Source organism: Symphalangus syndactylus, chromosome 10, assembly GCF_028878055.3.
Source record: "Symphalangus syndactylus isolate Jambi chromosome 10, NHGRI_mSymSyn1-v2.1_pri, whole genome shotgun sequence".
NCBI classification, from domain to species: domain Eukaryota; kingdom Metazoa; phylum Chordata; class Mammalia; order Primates; family Hylobatidae; genus Symphalangus; species Symphalangus syndactylus.
In genome coordinates, this window is record NC_072432.2 from 20,423,844 (window position 1) to 20,436,657 (window position 12,814).

The window sequence follows — 12,814 nt, forward strand, 5'->3', positions numbered from 1 at the left end:
CAGCACTGCTGGGGGACCTGGCGCACCCTCCACAGCTGCTGGCCCACGTGCTAAGCTCCTCACTGCCCGGGGCCAGCAGGGCCTACCGGCCACTCCGAGTATGGGGCTTGCCAACCCCATGCCAACCTGGAACTCCAGCTGGCCCGCAAGCGCAGCATGCAGCCTAGGTTCCCGCCCCTGCCTTTGTCTCTACACCTCCCGGCAAGTGGAGAGAGCTGGCTCCGGCCTTGGCAAGCCCAGAGAAGGGCTCCCACGGTGCAGGGCGGGCTGAAGGGCTCCTGAAGCACAGCCAGCATGGGTGCCGAGGCCAAGGAGACACCGAGAGTGAGCAAGGGCTGTGAGGGCTGCCCGCATGCTGTCACCGCTCAAAGGGACTAATAGGAGGCAATAAATGTCATTATCCTGAGAGTGGGTTTGTTATCATAGGAGTGAGCTTGTTATAAAAGTGAGTTCAGGGCCGAGCATGGTGGCTTACACCGGTAATCCCAGCACTTTGGGAGGCCGAGGCGGGCAGATCACCTGAAGTCAGGAGTTGAAGACCAGCCTGGCCAACATGGTGAAACCCCTCTCTACTAAAAATACAAAAATTAGCCAGGTGTGGTGGAAGTCACCTGTAATCCCAGCTACTGGGGAGGCTGACGCAGGAGAATCGCTTGAACCTGGGAGGCAGATGTTGCAGTGAGCCGAGGTCGCGCCATTGCACTCCAGCCTGGGAGACAAGAGAAAGACTTCGTTGCAAAAAATAAAAATAAATTTAAAAAGGGAGTTCAGGCTGGGCATGATGACTCATGCCTGTAATCCCAGCACTTCAGGAACCCAAGGTGGTCGGATCACCTGAGGTCAGAAGTCTGAGACCAGCCTGGCCAACTTAGTGAAACCCGGGCTCTACTAAAAATACAAAAATTAGCCAGACATGGTGGTGTGTACCCATAATCCCAGCTGCTCAGGAGCCTGAGGCAGGTGAATTGTTTGAACCCGGGAGGCAGAGTTTGCAGTGAGCTGAGATTACACCACTGCTCTCCAGCACAGGTGACAGAGGAAGACTCCATCTCAAAAAAAAAAAAAAAGAAGAAGAAGAAGACTTCAGTCCCCTCTTGCTCATGCTATTGTGTTCTCTCGCCCCCTGCCTTCCTTCGTGGGATCAGATGCAGCACAAAAGCCCTCACCAGATTCCAGTGCCATGTTTTTGGACTTCCCAGCCTCCAGAACCATGAGCCAAATAAACTTCTACTGTTTATACATTATCCCATCTCAGGTATTCTGTCATAGTGACAAACTAAGTAATAGACTAAGACAGCAGATCTGTAGATGCTCATCATAAGAAGTCTTCTAAATCTGATGGTACTAAACCCACTGTAATAGGCAGAATAATTGCCCCCCAAAGATGTCCAGGTCCTCATCCCTGGAACCTGTGGATACGTTACCTTGTGTGACAAAAGAAACCTTGCAGATGTAATTAGGTTAAATATCTTGAGATGCAGAGATTATACTGAATTTTCGGGGCATGTTCACTGTAATCATAAGGATTCTCCTTAGAGGGCATTGGGTGAGTCAGAGTTAGAGAAAGCGATGTGATCATGAAAGCCGATGTCTGAGTGATGCAAGGAAGGAGCCACGCTGGAGAAAGCAGAAAGCCTCTTAAATCTGGAAAGGGCAAGAAAACAGATTCTCTGCCTAGACTCTCCAGAAGAAACCACAGCTTGTTTTTACCAAATAAGACCCATTTCTCACTTCTGACCTCCAGAACTGTAAGAGAATAAACTAATGTCATTTTCCACTACTTGGTTTGTGCTCATAATATTAAAGCAGCAATAAGAAGGACACCTACACAGATCAGATGGGGCAGATAACTATCCTTAGTCTTGAAGTCAACATAGCTTCAATCACGGGCTTCCATTTTTTGGCCATGAACCACATTTTGGTTACAGATAAGATCCATTCCAAGGAAGTTAGTCAGGCAGTTTTTTCCTGGAACAGTTCCCAGTAATTAGCTTGAAGGTTCTAAATGCCACATCATCTTTCTGCAGCAAGTCCTACTTCAAAAACATGACCCTTAGGACCATTGCATGCCATTTGGGGTCCTTGTGACCAGGGTTTTCCCACTGTGTGGTACGATGGGCATAGTTGACATTTTCACATCATGCCAATCTTGCTCAGAAGATAAACTTTCTTATTGGCGCCTTTGTGGCCACCTTTTATAAAATTCTTGTCTCTAATAACTACAGTTCATGATGCTACTTAGAGGACCAGCTACACCCACTGCCAGCCGCTTTTAGTAGATGTATTTGTGCCATGGTGCGGGGCTCGGCTTAGTAGATGTGTTTGTGCTGTGGTGTAGGACTTGGCCGACAGGCTGTGGTCCATAGTGGCAACAGCCTCCCTACCAAGAAAACAGCCCAGTCCTGCTCCATACCAGATGCTGGTGCCCAGCTTCAGTCATGAGTTTTCTTACTCCCAATGGAGCACACAGTTGCCAGTTTCAGATTGCAGATTGAGGCAGCAACAGGGCCAGAGTGTCAAGCTTTGGTCAGGAATGAATGAACATTCCTGAAGAAATTCTTTTGCTCAGCGGTCAGAAACCCGTGAGTTTTCTGCCCTTAAACCGCACATGGTGACACATATCAAGAAGCTAGCAACTGCTCTTTAACCACACATTCCCCAAGGATCAGTGGTTCTCAAACCTGGTTGCACACTGGACTCTAACAAGGAGCTTTTTAAAAAATACAAATCTCTAGGCTCCATCCTGTTACAGTTAAACCATAATATCTGGGAGTGGGACACAAGCATTGGTTTTTATTTTTAAAAAGCAAAAGCAAAATTTCCCCCAGGTTATTTAATTGGTTAAAAAAACAACAATCGAGATTGAAAACTATTGCCCTAGATTGCTGCTTTTTATAGAGTGACAAGCCCAAATCCAGCCATCCTCTGGCTGCCACCCATGGGACTAGATCCCAGATGAGTACTTGGAACACACAAAAACGTTTTTTTTTTTTTTTTTGAGACGGAGTCTCGCTCTGTCGCCCAGGCTGGAGTGCAGTGGTGCGATCTCAGCTCACTGCAACCTCTGCCTCCCGGGTACAAGTGATTCTCCTGCCTCAGCCTCCCGAGTAGCTGGGACTATAGGTGCCCACCACCATGCCTGGCTAATTTTTGCATTTTTAGCAGAGACAGGGTTTCACCATGTTGGCCAGGATGGTCTCAAACTCCTGACCTCAGGTGATCCACCCACCTGGGCCTCCCAAAGTGCTGGGATTACAGGCATGAGCTACCGCACCCCATCCAAACTGATTATTTTATTGCAGTAAAGACAACCCTGATTTTAGTGTCCACCCGTGATAGGCTGGCTTTTGCTAATAGGATTATAACATCCTCAGTAGAAAAATTTTGTGAACCTGAGATCGAAGTCCAGTTTTTACAAGATCAAATATTGAGATTAATGATGTGCAAGAAACATCAGGGCCAGAAGGGACCTGTAGAAGGAAATCTATTTTCTGACCTATTTAAAACAACTATCAATTTTTTATTGGCAGCACCTAAGTAATAGTAGCTCCACTAATCAGTTAAATTCATTCAATCATTTATTTATTTTATTTATTTTTTTTGAGATGGAGTTTCACTCTTGTCACCCAGGCTGGAGTTCAATGGCACAATCTTGGCTCACTGCAACCTCTGCCTCCCAGGTTCAAGCCATTCTCCTGCCTCAGCCTCCAGGGTAGCTGGGATTACCTGTGTGCACCACCACACCCACAGCTAATTTTGTATTTTTAGTAGAGATGTGGTTTCACCATGTTGGCCAGGCTGGTCTTAAACTCCTAACCTCAGTTGATCCACCCGCCTTGGCCTACCAAAGTGCTGGGATTACAGGTGTGAGCCACCCTGCCCAGCCTATTTAGTTAAATTTAGAGCACTAGCAATAGATAGTCTTAGAACAAGCAGAAGGTAGTTTTGTTCTTTCTCAAGTGGCAGAAGCAGACATGGGTTGTCAAAAGCAAAAGGAGGGTTTCATTAGTCCATTTTCACGCTGCTAATAAAGATTTAATGGACTCAGTTTCATATGGCTGGGGAGGCCTCACAATCATGGTGGAAGGCAAAAGGCGTGTCTTACATGGCAGCAGACAAGACAGAATGAGAGCCAAGCAAAAGTGGAAGCCCTTTATAAAACCATGAGATCTTGTGAGACTTACACACTACCATGAGAACAGTATGGGGAAACCGTCCCCATGATTCAGTTATCTCCACCGGGTCCCTCCCATAACACATTGGAATTAAGGCAGCTACAATTCAAGATGAGATTTGGGTGGGGACAAAGCCAAATCATATCCAGGGTAAAGGAAAGAATTAACAGGGTAGAGCTGAGATTGCTGTCTTTAGAAAGGCGGGCTGGCAGGGATGGCCCTCCACTGGCACTGGGCAACTGAGATCTCAGGGGTGTTCTCACCATTCCTGATAAGAGTGGCTCACATTGCTTAACACATGTGTACAAACAATCTGATTTATGTCACTCTCCTGAGAGCCTGAAATTTTGGTACATGCTAGGCAGAGGGTACCTATGTAACCAGCCCCAAATAAAAACCCTGGCCACTGAGTCTCTAACAAGCTTTCCTGGTGGACATCATTTCACGTGTTGTCACAACTTGCTTCAGGAGGAACTGAGCATGGCCTGTGTGATCCCACTGGGACAGGACTCTTGGAACCTTGAGGCTTGTTTCCTCTGGAGCTCAGGCTATGCTCCTTCTCCTTTTGCTCATTTGCTTTGGATCTTTTCACTGTAATACATCATAGCCACAAGTCCAGTGAGCCCTCCTCTTAAACCATCAAGTCTGGGGCTCATCTTGGGGACCCCAGATGTGCAGAGCATAATGAGTTGTTTACTAGAGTGCATCAAAGTACAATCATAAGCAAGATTAGTATCAGAGCAAAGGAAAGCCGAGGTCAGCTAGGGCTCACAGGCAGAAGCAATCTGCCACTAGCAGGCCTTGGCTCAACGCAAGGGACTCAGGTAGACTCACCTCTACTCTCTGCAGATCTCCTACAGGAAATGGATGTCTGGTGGAAGGGGAAGATGGTGTATATTTTTTTGTTTAGCTTGATTCATTTATTTTTTTTTTTTTTGAGACAGAGTCTCACTCTGTCACCCAGGCTTGAGTGCAGTGGTGCAATCTCTGCTCACTGCAAACTCCACCTCCTGGATTCAAGTGATTTCATGCCTCAGCCTCCTGAGTAGCTGGAACTACAGGCAGGCACCACCACGCCCTGCTAATTTTTGTATTATTAGTAGAGACAGGGTTGCTCCATGTTGGCCAGGCTGGTCATGAACTCCTGACCTCAAATGATCCACCCGCCTCAGCCTCCCAAAGTGTGGAGATTACAGGCATGAGCCAACATGCCCAACGATGTATATTTTTTTAAATCAGGAAACATGAATTTAAGACTCAATCCCTTGGGGACCATGTGCGGTGGCTCATGCCTATAATCCCAGCATTTTGGGAGGCCAAGGAGGGAGGATTGCTTGAAGACAGGAGTTTGAGGCCAGATGTTCAAGGCCAGCCTGGGCAACATAGTGAGACTCTCTCTACAAAAAATATAAAAATTAACTGGGCATGGTGGTGTACACCTGTGGTCCTAGCTACTCAGAAGGCTGAGGCAGGAGGATCCCTTGAGCCAAGGAGTTGGAGGCTGCAGTGAACTACGACTGCGCTACTACACTCCAGCCTGGGTGGCAGAAAAAGACCCTGTGTCTTAAAACAGGAAAAAAAATAAGACTCAGTCCCTTGAAGTGCTGCTGCTGTGTCAGCTCCTAAAAGTCCCCAATAAGCTCTTATCTATCAAGGCTTAGTGCAGTTTTTTAATCTGGTATCTTTTCCAGCATCTGCAACGTGGCTTCCCACTGGTCCCAGGGTACCCAGTCCAGCGCAAATAATTGGCTGGGTCCTTGACTGCAGAAGGACGGCCTATAAGAAAGTTCTAAACAGTTTTTTGTCCATGATATCAGTTCCTCAGCCTTGCAAATCTAGACAACACCTGTGTACATGGAAAGTGGAAAGTTCAGGGGCAATTTCACCTTTGTAGACTGTTGGCACCCCTGTTCTCAGACGCCGCATCCATATTACATGCAATATATACAAATGTCCCAAGTCTACTCTCTCAAAAGAATTTTTTTTTTTGAGAGTCTCACTCTGTTGCCCAGGCTGGAGTACAGTGGCGCAATCTTGGCCACTGCAACCTCTGCCTCCCAGGGTCAAGCGATTCTCCTGCCTCAGCCTCCCAAGTAACTGGGATTACAGCTTAGCCACTAAGCTGAGCTAATTTTTGTATTTTTAGTAGAGATGGAGTTTCACCATGTTGGCCAGGCTGGTCTCAAACTCCTGACCTTAAGTGATCCATCCGCCTCGGCCTCCCAAAGCGCTGGGATTATAGGCGTGAGCCACCGCGCCCGGCAAAAGTCTGTTTTCTTATACCTTCCACCAGGTTAGGAGCTCACAGAGGCAAAAACCCACCATGCCTTTGTACCCCTTAGCGCTCTACTTCTAGCGTGGATGGGTAAATAAGCAAATGAATAGATCATCCGTTCTACTCATTACTAACAAAAGACAATTCTGTTATTAAAACTTTAATAGAGCCCTGCTAAAGGGAAGATGAATTTATTACCAGAAAGAACTGGAAAAAAATTAGATAATTTTTTTTTTTCATTTGGAAGTGACACATGCTCAAAAGAACATTCAGGCTGGGTGCGGTGGCTCACACCTCTAATCCCAGCACTTTGGGAGGCTGAGGCAGGTGGATCACCTGAGGTCAGGAATTTGAGACCAGACTGGGCAACACCATGAAACCTCATGTGATTATTCATACTAAGTGTCAACTTGACTGGATTGAAGGATGCAAAGTATTGTTCCTGGCTGTGTCTGTGAGAGTGTTGACAAAGGAGATTAACAGGGAAGTCAGTGAACTGGGAAAGGCAGACCCACCCTCAATCTGGGTGAACACCATCTAATCGGCTGCCAGCGTGGCTAGAATATAAACAGGCAGAAAAATGTGAGAAGGCTGGACTAGCCTAGCCTCCCAGACTCCACCTTTCTCCCGTGCTGGATGCTTCCTGCCCTTGAACATCAGACTCCAAGTTCTTCAGTTCTGGGACTCTGACTGGCTTCCTTGCTCCTCAGCCTGCAGATGGCCTATTGTGAGACCTCACCTTGTCATATGTGAGTCAATTATCCTTAACAAACTCCCCTTTATACATACCTCTATCCTATTAGTTCTGTCCCTCTAGAGAACCCTGACTAATACACCCCCTCACTACTAAAAATACAAAAAAAAAAGAAAAATGAGCTGGGCATCGTGGAGGGCGCCTGTAGTCCCAGCCACTCGGGAGAGAGGCAGGAAAATCACTTGAACCCAGGAGGCAAAGTTTCCAGTAAACTGAGATCACACCACTGCACTCCAGCCTGGGCGACAGAGTGAGACTCAGTTTCAAAAAAAAAAAAAAAAGAAAGAAAGAAAAACATCCCACAGGGAATTCTATAACTTATTTTTCAAAGTGCTACATGCATTAAGTTTCTCACTAGTGCTTTATTCTTGGCCCAGGAGGTGATTTCCAAAATTCTTCTCAGAAGGCAACAAAATCAGAAAGTTCTTAAATTCGGAGAAGTGTGGTAACGAAATCTGGCCCCATATTTCTGCCTCCAGCAAAAAATACCTTCCTTAATTCTGATGCCTATCAATAAAGAAAAGTTTTTTGTTTTCTTTTTTTAGACAGTCTTACTTTGTAGTCCAGGCTGGAGTGCAGTGGTGCAATGTTGGCTCACTGAAACCTCCACCTCCCAGGTTCAAATGATTCTCATGCCTCAGCATCCCAAAAAGCTGGGATTACAGATGCCCACCATCACACTGGGCTGATTTTTTTTTTTTTTTTTTAAAGTAGAGATGGGGTTTCACCATGTTGGCCAAGCTGGTCTCGAACTCCTGACCTAAAGCGATCCACCCGCCTTGGCCTCCCAAAGTGCTAGAATTACAGGCCTGAACCGCTGCAGCCTAGCCAGTGAAAAGTATTTAACTCATGTAGCAATTTTACTTATTGTAGATTTTATAACTAGTAGGAAAAATGACTAGAAATCCATGGTTCCCTAATTTTTAAGGCACATCTTTAAATTTCTGGACTGACTTAATTGAGATAATGGGTGACTGTAAAGGGCAAATCCTTTGATGACTTCAAATCTAGGCATATCAGCAAGATCATTTCCTTTCTTATGATTATTTGCAATATATATAGTAAGAGAGTGCAAGGGAGGGATTGGATAGGGAGAGAAATGGAAAGAAGAAGAGAAGGAGGAAAGAGGAAGAAGAAAAAGGAGAAGAAAGAGGGGGAGGAGAAGACAAAAGGAGAGGAAGAGAAGGCAGAGAGAAGAGGTGATGTCTTAGTCTGTGCTGCTATAACAGGTTACCCAAGACTGGGTAATTTATAACAAACAGAAGTCTATTGGCTCACAGTTTTGAAGGCTGGGAAGTCCAGTATGAAGGCACCTGCAGTTTGGGCATTCTCATTGCAAGATGGTACATTGAACGTGCGTCCTCCAGATGGGAGGAAGGCTTTGTCTTTGTCTTCATAGAGTGGAAGATGAAAGGGCAAAAAGAGAGAGGGCAGGAAGGGGCTGAATGGACCCTTTTATAAGGGCATTAATCCCACCCATGAGGGCAGAGCCCTCATTGTCTAATAGTTTTCCCAAGGGTCCTATCTCTTAATATTACAAAAGCAATTAAATTCCAACATGAGTTTTGAAGGAGACAAATGTTCAAACTATAGCAGGTAGGGAGAAACAAAGGAAGGAGGAGGAGGAGGGAAAAGAGACAGATGGGTTAGGAGGAACTTTAGCAAAAGAATCAGCTCTGCCAGGTGGAGATGGAAACTACCAGGAGAGAAAGAGGTGGGGGAAGGAACCTCCTAGAGGAAAGGGCAGACTCCATCCTTTTGTTTTCTTTTTTTTTTTTTTTTGAGACGGAGTCTCGCTCTGTCACCCAGGCTGGAGTGCAGTGGCAAGATCTTGGCTCACTGCAACCTCCACCTCCCAGGTTCAAGCGATTCTCCTCGGTTCAAGAGATTCTCCTGCCTCAGCCTTCCGAGTAGCTGGGATTACAGGCTCCCACCACCATGCCCGGCTAATTTTTGTATTTTTAGTAGAGATGGGGTTTCGCCGTGTTGCCCAGGCTGACCTTGAGCTTCTGACCTCACGTGATCTGCCCACCTCGGCCTCCCAGAGTACTGGGATTACAGGAGTAAGCCACTGCGCCCAGCCGACTCCACCCTTTTTGAACATTATTAGAACTTCTTTGATGGGCAAGAAAGGATACTAAGGAACTGCAAAAGGAAATACAATGAAGAAGGAAGGACAAGGCCCTACTGAGATGTGAGGCCTTCACAGCAGGACCCAGGTGATGACGAGAGAAGACTGTCCCTTTGCAGGGTGAGCTGAGGCTGGAAGTGGTCTATGGCCCAGCCACTTTGTTCTTGTAGGTGTGCTCTGTGATGGACTAATCAGTTATGGTCTTGGGAGCTCACGGTGGGTTCCACTGTGGCCTATGCCAAAACCAGAGAGTATCTTCAACAGCCCATAAAGAAGCATAAGACTGTACGGTAGACAGTTTTCATTTTCTCTTTTCTTTTTTTTTTTGAGACGGGTCTTGCTCTTGTTGCCCAGGCTGGCATGCAGTGGCACGATCTCGGCTCACTGCAACCTTCACCTCCCGGATTCAAGTGATTCTCCTGCCTCAGCTTCCCGAGTAGCTGGGATTACAGGTGCGCACCACCACGCCCCACTAATTTTTGTATTTTTAGTAGAGACAGGGTTTCACCATCTTGGCCAGGCTGGTCACGAACTCCTGACATCGTGATCCGCCCACCTCAGCCTCCCAAAGTGCTAGGATTACAGGCACTGAAAGTTAAAAGGCTGGGGTTGTTCACTGAACTCCCAGAAGTAGGAGTTTGCTAGCAGAGAAGGCAGTGGTGAGTTGGGGAGAGGCATTCTAGGAGCATAGACAAGCAAAGTTAGAGAAAAGGAAGCCACGGACCAGAGACAGCCTGGTATATTCAGAGTGTGACTTCCAAATCCCGAGGCTGGTGCCAAACAGCACTGTATTCGGCTGTTCTTGCTTTGCTATAAAAAAATACCTGTAACCGGGTAATTTATCAGAGAAGAGGCTTATTGGCTCTTGGTTCTGCAGTCTATACATGAAGGGCAGCTCTGGCATCTGCTTCTAGGGAGGCCTCCAGAAGCCTTGACTCATGGGGGAAGGTGAAGTAGGAAAAGGCATGGGTCACATAGCGAAAGCAGGAGCAAGAGAGAAAGCTGGATGGGGAGGTGCCATAGCTTTCGAACGATCAGATCTCATAAGAACTCACCATCTCTGAGACAGCACCAAGCCATGTGGGATCCGCCCCCTTGACCCAAACACCTCCCACCAGGCCCCACCTCCAGCAGGGGGTATGACATTTCAACATGAGATTTGGGCGGGGACAAATACCCAAACTATATCAAGCGCCACCTCCTGTGCTCCAAGTTTTCTTCCCAGTCAAAAGCATTTTACGCTATCTTCTTGGGGTTCTGCATTGGGACGCCATGAGGAAGCACAGAGGTAGATCTGGCCCTTGGGGAGAAAGGAGAGCATGGGCAAATGGCACGCCATTTCCACCTTAGAAAATGACCAAATCACAGAGCGTCAGACAAAAAGAGCCTGAGGTTTTGTAGCCTGACACTCTCCACTGTCTCCTTTCATTGCTTATGTTCTCATTGAATCTCACACCAATCTCGCGAGGCAGCTGAAAAAACCCAGGCCCAGAGAGGTGTGTTGTTTACCCCTGGCCTCCCAGGGGCTGAGTGATTCTAGATGTTAGCCCAGTACCCCACAGCTGTATATGCCTACAATGAGAAACCAGCAAAGGAAACTGCACATGCCCTGCTAAGAAGGTACTGGCCCAGACGCTGATTAACTGTACATTTAAGTCACATTATTGTCTTTACATTTAACTGTGGTTACAGCTATTTCCTGGAGGTCAAATCCTCTAAGAATTTTTATTTATTTATTTTTAAATATGGGGCCAGGCGTGGTGACTCATGCCTGTAATCCTAGCACTTTGGGAGGCCAAGGTGGGTGGATCGCTTGAGGTCAGGAGTTCAAGACCAGCCTGGGCAAAATGGCGAAACCCCATCTCTACTAAAAATACAAAAATTAGCTGGGCCTGGTGGTGAGTGCCTGTAATCCCAGCGATTTGAGAAGCTGAGGCAGGAGAATCGCCGAACCTGGGAGGTGGAGGTTGCAGTGAGCTGAGATTGCACCATTGCACTCCAACCTGGGCAACAAAAGAGAGACTCCATCCCCCCAAAAAAGAGAGATGGGATCTCACTCTTGCCCATGCTGGAGTGCAGTGCCACAACCACAGCTCACTGCAGCCTCAAACTCCTGGGCTCAAGACATCCTCCCCTCCTTGGCCTCCTGAGTAGCTAGGACTACAGGTACATACCACTGTGCCTAATTTTTAAAACTTTTTGTAGGGATTGGGGGGCCTTGCTATGTTGCCCAGGCTGGTCTCGAACTCCTGGGGTCAAGCAATCCTCCCTCCTCAGCCTCCCAAAGTTCTAGGATTACAGCCTCTCAGAGTTTTTAAAAGCAAGAATTGTAGGCCAGGCACAGTGGCTCACACCTGTAATCACAACATTCTGGGAGGGTGAGGCGGGCGGATCACAAGCTGAAGAGTTCAAGACCAGCCTGACCAACATGGTGAAACCCCGTTTCTACTAAAAATAAAAAAATTAGCCAAGCATGGTGGCGCATGTCTGTAATCCCAGATACTCGGGAGGCTGAGGCAGGAGAATCGCTTGAACCTGGGAGGCGGAGTTTGCACTGAGCCAAGATCATGCCACTGCACTCCAGCCTGGGAGACAGAGCGAGACTGTGTCTCAAAATAAATAAATCAACAAACAAACAAACAAACAGTCTTGAAATCGGCCAGAGCAAAACTACAATTGCACATAACATTAAAAAAAAAAAGGTGCATATTGTAAATCCGACAGCATCCACTAAAACAAGAAAACAAAGAGCTATGGCTAATAAGGCAATAGAGACATACAGAACAGTTTTTAATATTTTTATTTTTAACTTGAAAGAATTATTATCATAGAAGCCGGCTGCAGTGGCTCATACCTGTAATCCTGGCACTTTGGGAGGCCAAGGCAGGCGGATCACCTGAGGTCAGGAGTTTGAGACCAGCCTGGCCAACATGGTGAAACCCCATCTCTACTAAAAATACAAAAATTAGCCAGGCATGGTGGCAAGCACCTGTAATCCCAGCTACTCAGCAGGCTAAGGCAGGAGAATCACTTGAACCTGGAAGGTGGAGGTTGTGGTGAGCCGAGATCGCACCACTGCACGCCAGCCTGGGTGACACAGCGAGACTCCGTATCAAAAAAAATAAAAAAAATAAAAAAAAGTGTAAGTCACTAGTTGTAACTGTGGAGGCTGGGCACATCACATCAGAGGCCTGACCCATAGCTAGATGGCTTCCTAGGTGAAACGACCCATTTCTTGTGAGCTATCCACAGGCAGCAGAGTCTCTGAGTGGGATGAAGGAACAGTACAGGAAATCTTATATTGCCGGTAGAACTTAGCCTGAATTCTCTACGTATGGGGATGGGAGGCATTAAACTTTCACAGCTTTATCAATGTAAGCTCTGTTCTTTACATCACTGGCAGCAACTTCAGCCAGGAGTAAGAATAGCCAAGTGTTCTCTGTACTGCCAAAACAAAGAGCCACAGGCCAGGAACACTG